Source organism: Priapulus caudatus, unplaced genomic scaffold, assembly GCF_000485595.1.
Source record: "Priapulus caudatus unplaced genomic scaffold, Priapulus_caudatus-5.0.1 Scaffold128, whole genome shotgun sequence".
NCBI classification, from domain to species: Eukaryota; Metazoa; Priapulida; class Priapulimorpha; order Priapulimorphida; family Priapulidae; genus Priapulus; species Priapulus caudatus.
Window position 1 is genome coordinate 599,323 of NW_014577189.1, and position 14,658 is coordinate 613,980.

Sequence of the window (14,658 nt, forward strand, 5' to 3'; positions counted from 1 at the left end):
CACGAATTACTTAAGAATTAATTAATACACTGCGTTGTTCGGTTTGTTTGATCTTTATAATATATATATGTATATATATATATATATATAGTGATATATATATATGTATATATATATATATATATGTATAATAAATGAATATATATGTAATAAATGAAATAAGAATCGTGATTACAATAACGTGGGTTGTGTACACGATGGTCGGCAGCATGCAGCTGCACTACAGCGCACTCATTGTCAAGGACTCCTAACACACACCTCAGTACTCTGGCATAGACGCGTTAATGAGTCAATATATAAATAAATAAAATTTAATTAATCAATTAATTAATACACCGCGTTGTTTGGTTTGTGTGATGATCTTTATAAACTTAATAATCTGATGCCATATATTATATATAGTATATATTATATAATATATACTATATTACACTTTGTAATATTATTTATTTATTTTATTTATTTATTTGCGTCTGCGTTAGTGGGGCCAACCCACAATCTACTGGAGCAACCAGCTACTAATATATATATGTGAAACCAGACTTAACAACCAACGCTTCGTGTTATACCTAATAATCAAACGTTGTCGCTCATTCTGTATGTTATGGTCTAACACCTCCTGGCCTACACTAAGTTGTCATTGCCACCCCAACCTGCATTTGATTGCGTGAAATGATTGGACAGCGAGGCTTGGCATAATATGTTATCTGAACTAACAAGACTATCTCATGAACAAGGTCACCTTGGTGACCAAAGTCGCTGTGCTGCGAAACTCACGGGTTATAACCGAGTGTATCCACGCAGCTTAATAGTTTCAAAACATACTTAAAACAAACGGCCGTGTAGTATTTGCAGGTTGGAACAGCAAATAATAAACGCCTTAAACACAACGATTAGACGAACCTCGTTGCAGCGCGCATATCATATACACGCCGAAGCAAACAATTTAAGATTAAAACACCCACCTCTCCACGGAAATGCCTTCACACTGGTCTGTGCTTCGAGTACATTGCAGGGCCCGATTTCTCACTCGATTATTTATCGGAGGCGTAGCCACAATATACCTCAGGTGTGGCCAACTCTACATTTCGCTAAGTGTTCCACATTATTTGCTATTTGGCTTTTATGTTTCTTAGTCTTCTGCTACATTTTTTTCTACTGCGCTCAAGCAACAACAAATGATGTTTGAAACCATGCAGAAGTGACGCAACTATTGACTTATTGGTACGGCAGGTGATGCTACAGTTAAGACCCGCTTATAATGAATCATATGAGGGATAATGCCACAAAAACTACAAACAAATACAAACAAAAATTCAACACAAAATGTTCAGGCCACACCGACAATAGCCGTGTGTTTGCTGGACGACTCATCTTACGCGATTTATTGACCGATACAATCAAAAGATGCATTATAGATTATACACTATATTATACTACTCTTGCTACAATTACCTTCGACATCACAGATTGTTCCAACCACTAGGGCTGCGTATGTTATACGCGGTCTATTAGTACTACTACATAGTTAACAAGGAAATGAATGGCCGACGAAGCCTATATATATATAACGTACATATATATATATATTATGTGCGTATTTTTTGCTACGGCTCGTTACAGAACGCCGCGGGCAGCTGTTAAAGCGTATTGCCTCCTGTAGGCGCCGGGTACCGTCCAGCACGAACACCTTACTGTTGACGGTATCAGATTTGCGTGACTGTTGAACAGCGTTGTCTTGCACGATAGATAATTGCCGATTGATTTTGCCAGGGCGTAGGCAAAAAACGGCGACGCTCGATTTCCGATCTCGATGCTATCGCGGAGCCACCCGCCACCCGCACGCCACGCACGCAGCGCAGCTGCACGCGGCGCACCCGATTTGGATGTGTCGTTCAGGCTCTTGAGGCATGGCATCCTGTCACGAGCGTCCGTCTGCGCCGTGGCGCCTGGTTTTAAGCTTAAGGATTGGTAGCGTTGGAGCGTTATGTAATACCAGATGGGTGTCTAGATACCAGCCGTATGTGTACACGCCGCCTGTACTCTTCACCGATGGCGCGTACCTACGTACTAAATACAGTGAATTTCATTGTTTACAGCGAAATCAAATTAAACACTGACTCATAACAATTAGGCGGAAAATTCGAATTATTCGCATTTCGAACACCAAATATAAATTGCGCCACACTGTAACTTTACAATCGAACAGTTTCATTATATACACACAAGCTGGTCGCGTGGTCATGTCGTGTGCACACAGTGGCAAGAATGCGAGTAGCGTTACATAGCTCCTGTCTGAGCATAAATTATTATGTCGGCACACATATGTATACATATATAATGAGTATATATATTATTAATATTATATAAACCCCATTTACCGTTTCAAACGTTGTCTTAAATGCCCAGTTCAATAATGAATCAACGTTCAGTGCACACAAATTCCGCATCCCCCTTTCCCCTCACGACTCTCCCTTCTACCTGCCCCGTCACGTGTCTTCCATTACTCCATCCTCTCTTCTTCCCCGCTCTCCGCTCCCTCCGTCGCGGATATAATTCTTATGCTCTACTCGTACTTATCACCGCCCTTACGCGTTACACCATTTCACTTCATCTATAATTCTATTTTGTTTTCCATCTAAGCTTGCCACAGCCGTTATACTACATGAGTCTCTTATAGTACGGTCTCTAAGCTTGCCGGTTTCGTTACCGCACTACCTGTCATTCTCGGACTCGGTCAGCTCGAGTCGCAGACAGCAGATCGCCCCCTCCCGTTTCTCGCATGAAGATTCCGGTTAGTGCTGAATGAGAAAACACTCGCTCCAGCTCTCTCAGTTTGCCACGCGACTTGAAGTTGTTTCGCTCACCTCATGCCGTGGACATCCGTGCTGCTCATCTGCCTTGCATGCGATGCTAATGTCATTTTGATATTTACTCACTTTTTAACACTAACTTACTCACACACTGCGGCGCGCACCACGCCCACGCACCCGTACACAACACACGCGCGACGCACGACGCACGCACGCCACACACACACACACACATACACACACAACACACACACACAACACACCACACACACACACACAACACTACACAACACACACATTATTAATATATATAGATATATATATATAATATATATATTGTATATTTATATCTATATAAATATATATTATCAAGATGTGAATAATAATAGATTATTCATTAACTCTATTTTATTCACTCCTGTATGATTATCATCGAGATACCGTTGCTGTGTTTAAGTAAGACTAGTACAGCACTTACCGCGCGCGCGGCCCCGACAACACGCACACACACACACACACACACACGACACACACACACACACACACACACACAACACACAACATCACACACACACACACACACACACACACACACACCACACACAACCACACATACACCACACACACACACAACAAACACAACACACACACACACCACACACAACACACACACACACACAACACACACACACAATCAGGGGAATAGAGGGAAACTGAATCGTCTCTATTATATATATATATATATATATTATACAACAAACAACAACAACAAAGAACACACAACAAACAATGACGACCGGGAACGTCACACACACCATCAACAACACAACGCGACAACCAAGCAGCAACACCGTACAGCTCCTTTTCCACGTCAGTTACGTGGATGCGACTCGGTCGTCCGCGCCCTCGCGCGACGCGTCTATCGTCAGTCGTCCCGCGTCTTGGACAGCAGTCTTGTCGACGTCGGCTGACGACCGGGCTCCTCCCGCCGTTCTCGACCACCTCACGAGCGGTCTGCCCTCTGCGAGACCAGGCGCGGCACACAGAATGCTGGTGTCGACTGGGCACAGAGGCATCTCCTGTCTGGCAGGATACTGAAACTGCTCGATGCGCATGGATGTTCTCGTGTATCGGGCCACTTGTGATGGGCCGCGGCGCAGGCGAGCGGCGCTATTTTTTCGTTCGAACGCCACCCGCCGTCGCCATCTTGATTTCGAAGGGTGGTCGGTGCGCGAGCCCAGTAATGCGGTCGATCGCGCATTTAGCGGCGATCCGGCTTCGGCGCTGCGTCTGACTTCGGCGCGTAACGGTCTTGCCGTGAGCGTCGCAGTGCGCGTTGCCGTGTCGTCGCGATTAACTGTAACGTCTGGGGTTGCCGCGCAGAGGCTGTGCGCGTCGTTTTACCGTTCATCCTAGCGAGTGCCGAAGTTCACGTCACGCCGTTTAGACTTTTCTTACACGCGCCACTTTTCTTCCGTTTTCGATCGTCTGCCATAATCTACCGGATGCCCGTACAGTTGACGTAACAATGCATGGAGACGTGCGGCGGCGCGTCTCGGCCAATCAGATGTCGCTTGAAGGCGGCGCCTCCTGATGTTATCGCATGTCGTTTCGCGCGCGGCACCTGCGTTCGGGGTGTCGCGCCGCCACCGAGCCCCTGCGAAACCAGGACAAGCTTACGACACGTAGAAGAACCACTGATCGAGACAATATAGCATCGTTCCTGTTAGTTATCGATCACTTACTTTCGTGTATGCGGGAAGGGATGACTGAAGGCCGGTGGCGCGGCGCGGGGTATAACATCGAGGGCTTTCGCGAGTTTCCTGTCGCGCCGCAGGCACTTCGAGGATTTCTGGCGTAGCTTGCTTGTTATTATTCTACTCGTAATGGTTGAATATTCTATACTACGGCGTCTCGCTGCATGTCTAGGGCTGCCCCTAACTTTTTCCTCTTTCAGACTTCCTATATTACCACTTTTCAGTTATTTATGTTGCACGCTTGTAACTGAACGCTCCCTCATCTTTTCTCCTTTGTCCCCTTCTGCGTCGCCCCTGTTTCTCCGTACTTCTCCTCTCTCTATACGCTCCCCTTCATCTCTCGTATCTTGTCCGTCGCTATCTGTCTCTTTTCTCTTCCTTATATCCTTCATTCCTGCCAACTACCCATCCTACCTCTTTCTCTTCTCCGCGCCTCATCTCTCTCTCTCTCTCTTCTCCCCCCTTCTCTTTCCCCACTCATCCATCCTACCTCCTCCTCCTACCGCCTCCCCTTATTCCAGTTTTTCCCCCTTGCTTTTCTGCGTCTCGACACCGCCGTGTTGCAGAAATAAAAGCCCGGACTCAGCTCGACGTAACCCAGTGATTACTCTAATGTATATAAGGGCTGTAAAGCTGCTCTCTCTGTTCTACCAATATCAATAGGTACCACTCGGGGCCACGCTGTCCACAGTGTGCTATCTTTCCAGCCAAATCACTGCTCCCGTATTACTGGGCGTATATATAGCCGTGTTATAGGCACGGTAAGTCGAGATATGCAGAAACACTAAAGCTCGGGGCAATATGTCCTGTGGCGGCCAAGCCGTTACCGGTATAGGCTGGGAGCGCTCTGAGGCGTGGCCCGTGTGACTGTAGCGTTCGCTGCGCGTTAGGCCCAGGTTTAGCGGTTTGGCGGCATGAGTGCACGCTGCTGAGCCCGCCGTTGAGCCGTCGTGCTGTACGTATAGCGTTCATGTGCGCGTGTAGGCGCCTGCAGGCGTAGGCGCGTGTGTACGTATAGCGTTCATGTTGCATCTCGGGACCCTAATCCTAACACTATCCCAACACTAGTGCTGCCACATTGCGTTCACCTCCCTCCACGCCCGTGGGATAGCATTACCCGCCGATCTCCGGCTAGCAAGCTCTCTCGGTTCTCAACAGGTGGCGCGCCTGTGGCCGTGTATAATTCCACTAGAGTTCCCATTGACGTATATAGCGTGGAGACTCCGCCTCCGGCAATGTCGGCCGGCTATCGCGCAATTCCATATCGCGACGGAATATTTCGCCGTAACTCGTTACCAGCGTTTTATGTTGGACATCATAAAAACACCCATACCACTTAAAAATCCCAGGGTTAGGTTTATGGGTATAGGGGTAGGGGTCGGGTTGCATGTAGAGTTGGGTATTACGGTTACGAGGTAGGGGCAAGAGGTAGGACTAGGTTTTAGGGGTAGGTCTAGGGGCAGAGTTAGGGTAAGGTTTAGTGTCACCGTTAGGGTTAGAAGTTACGGTTAGGCTCAGGGCTACGGCTAGAGTTAGGCTCAGGGTTAGAGTCAGGGTTAGGGTTAGGGTTAGGGTCAGGGCTTGAGTTAGAGTTAGGGTAAGGGTTAGTGTCATCGTTAGGGTTAGAAGTTAGGGTTAGGCTCAGGGTTAGGGTCAGGGTTAGGGTCAGGGTTAGGGTTAGGGTTAGGGTAATTGTTAGGATTAGGGTTAGGAGTAGGGTTAGGATCAGGGTTAGGGGTTTGCCCACACGGCCATATCACGTGATACTCACACTCACAATATGGGTTCGTATCGGTTACCATGTCAGCCGTCTTATCATTTCACCTTGATGCTTAACTTTTACTTTCAATAACACTCATGCATCAAGGGAACTCCAAACACAACAAGCTCCGTTACCCTACGCCGTCAACACCGCGCGCACGGCAGGGCGTCGCAGCGGCCAGGCGGAATCGTCGCACAGGGTGACAACAAGACGCTATTATCGCTGCGAGCGTGCGTGAGTAACGCCGCTCTCCTTAGCTAAATTAGGTTAGTGGGTTTCAAGTGAAGATGACGACGCGGGGTGACCTTACGTGTCAGTCTGCGGTTTATTGTACTTGACGCGCCGTGAGCGCAGGGCCACGTTTCTTCCGGGTGAGTTGGCGCGCACAATATAGAGGTCGCCCCGCTCGTTGGCCTTTAACTCGACCCCCAGGGTCGCCGCGCACCTTTGCTTGCTCCGTACCGCGCATGTGAGATGTAACCCGTGACAGCAGATTCGATTCGTGATGATGAGAAAGGCGGAGACCGGGCGGTGGCGTTGCGGGGGTAAGGGTGGGGGGGGGCGCTAGCGGTCGTCACGAGCGAATAGAGCCTGGGGGTCACCTACATTCCTGGTAATAATAACCCATGTAGTTGCTAACTGCGCCGCCAGCGTTAATAGCGACGCCAGTTAACTACTACTACTACTACTACTACTACTACTTATATATATATCTATGCACTGGAATATATTTATTTATTTTATTTATTTATTTGCTCTGGTGTAGTGGGGTAACCCACATACTACTGGAGCAACCAGCTACTAATATATATGTTGAAACTAGACTTAACACCAACGCTGTCGTGTTATAACCTAATAATCAACGTTGTCGCTCTCTGTATGTATGTCCTGACACCTCCTGGCTACACTAACGTGTCATTGCCCACGCCCAACCTGCATTTATTGCGTGAATGATTGACAGGAGGTTGGGCTATATGTTATCTGAACTAACAAGACTTTATGACAAGGTCACCTTGGTGACCAAGGTCGCTGTCGCTGCGAAACTACGTGTTACATCGATGTATCCAGGCACTAATGTTCGAAAACATACTTAAAACAAAACGGCCGTTAGTTTTGCAGTTGGAACCATGAAATAATAAACGCCTATTAAACAACGATTAGGACGAACCTCGTTTGCAGCGGCATATATACACGCGAAGCAAACAATTTAAGATTAAAACACCCAACCTTCCACGAAATGCTTCACACTGTCTTTCGAGTACAGGGCCCGATTTACCACTCGATATTTATCGTAGACGGGCTAGCAGAATATACCTCGGTGTGGCCAACTCTACATTTTCGCTAAGCTGTTCCACATTATTTACTATTTTGCTTTTATTTTATTTTCTGCTACATTTTTTCTACTCGGCTCAAGCAACAACAAATGATGTTGAAACCCATGCTGATATACAAAGGCTGTATGCCAGAAATGACGCAACTATTGGACTATTGGACGAGATGATGCTACAAGTCAACCCGTTATATGAATCATATGAGGAAATGCCAAAAACTACAAACAAATACAAACAAAAATTCAAACAAAATGTTCAGGCCAACCCAACAATGAGCGTGTGTTTGTGGACGACTCAATCTTACGCATTAAGACGATATCATACAATCAGAAGTGCATTATAGATTATACACTATATTATACACTCCTGCTACAATTACCTCGACATCCACAGATGTTCAACCACTAGGGCGCGTATGGTATACGCGGGTCTATTAGTACTTACTACATAAATTAACATAGGAAATGAATGCACGAAGGCATATATATATATATACATACATATATATATATATGTGCGTATTTTTTATACGGCTCGTAAGAACAACGGGGCAGGTGTTAAAGGTATTGCTTGTAGGCGCGGTACGGTCAGCACGACACCTTCTGTTGAACGTGTATCAGATTGCGTGACTGTTTGAACAGCTTTGCTTGCACGAAGATAATGCGATGATTTTGCCAGAGGTAGGGAAAAAAACGCAGACGTTGTTCCGATCTCGATGCTATCCGAGCCACCCGCCACCCGCCACGCACGCACGCACGCATGCACGCGCGCACGCCGATTTGATGTGTCGTTCCAGCTTGAGCATGGCATCTGTCACCGAGCGTCCGTCTGCGCCGTGGCGCCTGGTTTAAATCTTTAAGATGGTAGCTAGGACGTTAATCGTATACGCAGATGGTGTCTAGATATCACCGTATGTGTACACGCGCCTTGTACTCTTCTACCGATGCGCGTACCTACGTACTAAATACACGTAATTTCATTGTTTACAGGCAATCAATTAAACTGACTCATAACATTTTTTTAATTAGGGAAAATGCGATTATTCGCATTTCGAACACAAATATAAATTACGCCAACTGTAATTTACATCGAAAAGTTTCATATATACACACAAGCGTGCGTGCGTGCATGTGTGTGCACACAGAAAGAATGCGAGTAGCCGTTACATAGCTCTGCTGCGCATAAATTTATTCGCATAATATTATATACAACCCCATTTACCGTTCAACGTTGTTTAAATTGCCCAGTTCAATAATGAATATTGTTTCAGTGCACAAATTCGCATCCCCCTTCTCCCCTCACACTCCCTTCTACCTGCCCCGCTCCGTGTCTTCCTTACTCATCCTCTCCCTTCCCGCTCCCCGTCCCTCCCGTTCGCGGATAATTCTTATGCTGGCTACTCGTCATCCTCATCACCGCCTTCGCGTTTCACCATTTCACTTTCATTACAATTCTATTTTGTTTTCCATCTAAGCTTGCCCAGAGCCGTATATAGATGTCTCTATGTACGGCTCTAAGCTTGCCGGTTTCGTAACGCCACCTACCTGTATTCTGGACTCGGTCAGCTCGAGTCGCAGACCGAGGGTTTCTCGCATGAAGATGTCCGGGTAGTGCGTGATGAGAAACACTCGCTCCAGCTCTCTCAGTTGCCACGGACTGAAGTTTGTTCTCACCCTCATGCGTGGACATCCGTGCTGCTCATCTGCTGCATGCGATGCTAATGTCATTTTGATATTTACTCACTTTTAAACTAACTTACTTCACACACGCGCGCGCACACGCACGCACGCACGTACACACACACGCGCGCACGCACGCACGCACGCACGCCACACACGCACACACACATACACACACACACACGACAACAGCACACACACACCACGGACACACTACACACGACACACCATACACACACACACACATTATATATATATATATATATATATATATATATATATATATATGTATATTTATATCTATATAATATATGATATTATCAAGAGTGAATAATAATAGATTATTATTAATCTATTATTATTCACTCCTGATATTATTATCAGATACCGTTGCTGTTTGTTTAAGTAAACTAGTACACACTTACGCCGCGCGCGCCCGCAACACGCCACACACACACACACACACACCACACACACACACACAACATCAACTATCTCACCAGATACATACACACACACACAGCACACAACACACACACACACACACACACACACACACATACACGCACACACACACACACAAAACACACACTACACACACACACCACACACACACACACATCACAACACACACACACAAGTCAGGGGGAAAAGAGGGTAACTATCGGTTTAGTAGGAGTAATATATATATGTATATATATATATACAACAACAACAACAACAACAAAGAACAACAACAACAATGACGACGACGTCACCACCACCATCAACAACAACAACGACGACAACAACAGCAACACGTACCTCCTTTCCCGACGTCGCTAACGTGATGCGACTCCGTCGTCCGCGCCTCGCGCGCGCGTCTATCGTCATCGTCGCCGGCGTCTTGGACAGCAGTCTTGTCGACGTCGGCTGACGACCGGGCTCTCCCCGCCGCTCTGCCGACCAGCCTCACCGAGGCGGCTGCCCTCTGGCGGCCGAGCGCGGCACACAGAAGCTTGTCGACGGAGGCACGAGAGGCGATCTCCTTCTGGCAGTGATACTTGAACTGCTCGATGCGCATGATGTTCTCGTGTATCGGTGTGACGGGCCGCGGCGCAGCGAGCGGCTGCCGAGACGCCACCGCCGCCGCCATCTTGATGTCGGAACGGGTGGTGGGCGCGAGGCCCAGAATGCGGTCGACGCCGAATTTAAGCGGCGGATCCGGCTTCGCGGCGTCTGTCGTGACGTCGGCGGCGTCTGCCGTGACGTCGGTGGCGGTTGCCGTGTCGTCGGCGGAGGTTACTGTAACGTCGGCGGGGGTTGCCGTCGGCAGAGGCTGTGCGCGTGTGCCGTGCATCGCTAGCGAGTGCGAAGTCACGCGTCGCGCGTTAGACTTTTCTTACACGCGCACTTTTCTTCCCGTTTTGCGATCGTCTGCAAATCTACCGGATGCCCTACAGTGACGTAACAATGCACGGAGACGCGTGCGGCGCGCGTCTCGGCCAATCAGATCGCTGAAGGCGGTCCGCTGCATGTTATCGCATCGTAGCGGTTCGCGCGCACCTGCGTCGGTAGGTCGGCCGCCGCCACCGAGCCCCTGCGGGAACGCACGGACAAGCTTACGACACGTAGAATGAACCACGGATCGAGACACATATAGCATCGTTCTCGTTTATATCATACTACCTTCGTGGTTATGCGGAAGGGGATGACGGAGGCGGTGGCGCGGCGCGGGTATAAATGCGAGGGGCTGTTCGCGTATTCGTGCGCGCGCAGGCACCTTCGAGGATTTCTGGCGTAGCTTGCGTTTGTATATTCTATCGTAATGGTTAATTATTCTATACGGCGTCTCCTGCGAGTCTAGGGCTGCGCTAACTTTGTCCTTCAGACTTCCGTATATTACCCACTTTTCAGTATTTTATGTTGACGCTGTAACTGAACGCTCCTCCTCATCTTTTTCTCTTTTCGTCCCCTTTCTCGTCGCTCCCTGTGTTCTCGTACTTCTCCTCTCTCTATACGCTCCCCTGATCTCTCGTATCTTTCCTCGCTCATCTGTCTCTTTTCTCTCCTCTTATCCTCTCATTCCTCCCAACTCCCCATCCCTACCTCTGTTCTCTTCTCCGCTCTCTCTCTCTCTCTCTCTCTCTCTCTCTCTCTCTCTCTCTCTCCCCACTCATCCATCCTACCTCCTCCCTCCTACCGCCTCCCTTTTCCCATTTTCCCCCTTCGTTGTTCTGCGTCCTCGCACCGCCGTTTGAGAAATAAAAGCCCGACTCAGTTCGACGTAACCCAGTGTGTACTCTAATGTAATAAGGCTGATAAGCTCTCTCTGTCTACAATATCAAGTATGTACACTCGGCCAGCGTGCCACAGGTGTCTATTTTCCCAAATCACTGCTCCGTATTACTGTGGCCGTATATATAGCCGTGTTATAGCAGCGGTAAGTCGTATTGCAGAACACTAAAGCTCGGGGTGGCAATAATGGATCTGTGTGCGCGTGCTCGTGCGCGCGTGCGTGTAAGCGTGTGTGCATGTGCGCGTGAGCGTGGGTGCATGTGCGCGTGAGCGTGGGTGCATGTGCGCGTGAGCGTGGGTGCATGTGCGCGTGAGCGTGGGTGCGTGCGCGTGAGCGTGGGTGCATGTGCGCGTGAGCATGGGTGCATGTGCGCGTGAGCGTGGGTGCGTGCGCTAATGTGGAAGCATGCGCACTAGCGTTGGTGCGTGCCTGGGGCGTGAATCTGTGTGAATACGGGTTATGACGTCATAACACTCGCGTGGTGGAAGCATCGATGCGTTCACGAGCTATTCTCCATCGAAAACTCGTTGATCTTATCGCAAGCACAAGGTTTAAAAATAAGTATCGCTGTTAGCTTAAGATACCATCTCAACTCAACCCTTTTTTTCTATGGTGATTGTCCTCGGGCGACAGAAATGTTTGATTCTCACTGTTAGTTTATGTTTGTGTATATTTACCACCATTGGATACAGCAATTACGTACACGAGCAGTGGAAGCATATCTAAGAGGCAAGGGAGGGGACAACATACAATTTATATCGTCCTCGCTGTTAAGGAATTCTGATAATGCGATATTATGATATCAATAAACGAAGAATAACACGACAAAATGGTTTAGACTGAGTTATCGGTACCAATCAATACCACCGATACCGGTCAGAACGCGGTGACACCGTGATTAATTTTGTTACGGGAAGAACGCTGGCAAGTCTTTGAAGTTGCGTAGTTACTGTTCGCATGTATAGGCGGTATCATATCTTGTTCAGCTGTTAAGTTAGGCTAGAAACCTGCCAGCTGCAATTATTTGTAATAAGTTCGATCGGGGTTGGGAATAAGTTGGCGGACGGATTCCGCCCGCCGTGAAAGCACAATGTGCACTTGTACCTCTACATTGCACCTGCAAGCAGTAGTCTCAATTTATTTGGTTTTTTACATACCCATGCATCCACGTGTAAAATCAAAGACGAGAAAATGACATAAAACTACGACAAAAGACAAAAAAACATTAGCGAAAAGAATTCGATCGTTTCAAGACATGTACCTGTTACTTTTAATTTCTGGTCGGTCGAGTAACATATTTGTAAAGCTCAGCATGTCTGTTAGCTTTAAAAAAAAGTTATACATCGTATTAATGTTCAGTAAATCAACAATATTAAAGTAATATTGATTCTTGATAGATCAATAAAATTAACGTAATGTTGACGTTTATCAACGTCTCGCACCCTGGTCGTGCTGAATGTATGTCTGTTTACTTCGGTGCGCGCGTCTTACAAGTGCACGCACACACACACACACACATACACGCTCTCATACACGCGCACATACACGCGCACATACACGCGCACATACACGCGCACATACACGCACACATACCTGCACACAAACACAACCACACACACACAGCCACACACAGCGCCACACACACACACACACCACACAAGACCGGCGCGCGCACACACGAACACCCAATCACACTGCACGACTGGCGCACACACACAGCACACACACCACACACACACACACACACACCATACAGCGCCGCGCGCAACACACACACACACACACACACACACCCCTAGACGCCACACACACATACACAGCGCGCACATACACACACAGCACACACACACACAGGCCACACACCACACACAACATCACACACACAAACACAGCACACTACACCACCCACACACACAGAAAAAAAGCCACTACACACAACATACACACACACACTACAACACAGCACACACATACACAGCGAACAACACACGCAGATACACCAGGCACATACACGCGCCGCATACAGCGCCGCACATACACAGCTGCACCGATAATTACAGGAGTGCTGTCAATAAAGTCTATATATAACACTCCTCGAATTACATACATATACATATACAATATACCTAACTAATAAATTATGTAACGTTGGCTGTGGTGTGGTGTGGTGTGTGTGTGTGTGGTGTTGTGTGTGTTATTGCTGTGTTGGGGGGGTGTGTGTGGTGGTGGGTATGCTGTGGGTGTGGTGGGAGTGCTGTGACAGGTCTGTGTCTGTGTGTGTGTGTGTCGTTGTGTGTGTGTGTTGTGGCTGTTGTGTGGGGTGTGATGGCCACTGGTTGGTTATATAGCCTATCGCCTCAAAATCACTGTGTAATACGCCTTACGGTACCGTTCCCCTGTCTAACGTGCGATCACCCTCATCTAATGCTAAAAAGTCACGTACACGCCCGCATACGGTATAGCGTCGTCGGGTGTGAGACGCTCATCACCACGAGACATGTGTGGCCGCGTGTGGGTTGTACGCCGTTGTGGTGACCGCCAGTTATGCACTGACATACGAAGCGAAATCATGACCAAGACACCCTGACACGAATGCATTGAACGAGAGAGAGAGAGAGAGAGCGAAGAGGCAGAGAGAGAGAGAGCGAGAGAGAGAATGAGTGAAAGAGGGTGAACAACCTGAGGCGCGAATAGAGAAACGAAGAATTGGACAACAAAAAGAAAAGAAGTAAAAGGCGAAAGATGAAGATGCAGAGAAAGAGAGCAAAAAAGCGGGAAGAACTGGCAGCAGACAAGAGGGAGAGGAAAAAAAAGCGGGGAGAGAGAGCAGAGAGAGAGAGAGAGGAGCGGAAAAAAGGAGAGAAGAGAGAGAAGAGAGAAGCAAAAAGTAGTGAAGAGAGAGAGGGAGTGTGTTAGGGGACGAAGACGCGAGAAGTGAGAAAAGCTAGTCGAGAGAAAAGAGCGGAGAGCAAGAGCGAAGTGAAGAGAGAGAGAGAGACAGAGAGAGAAAAGCAAGAGAGAAAGACGAAGAGAGAGAG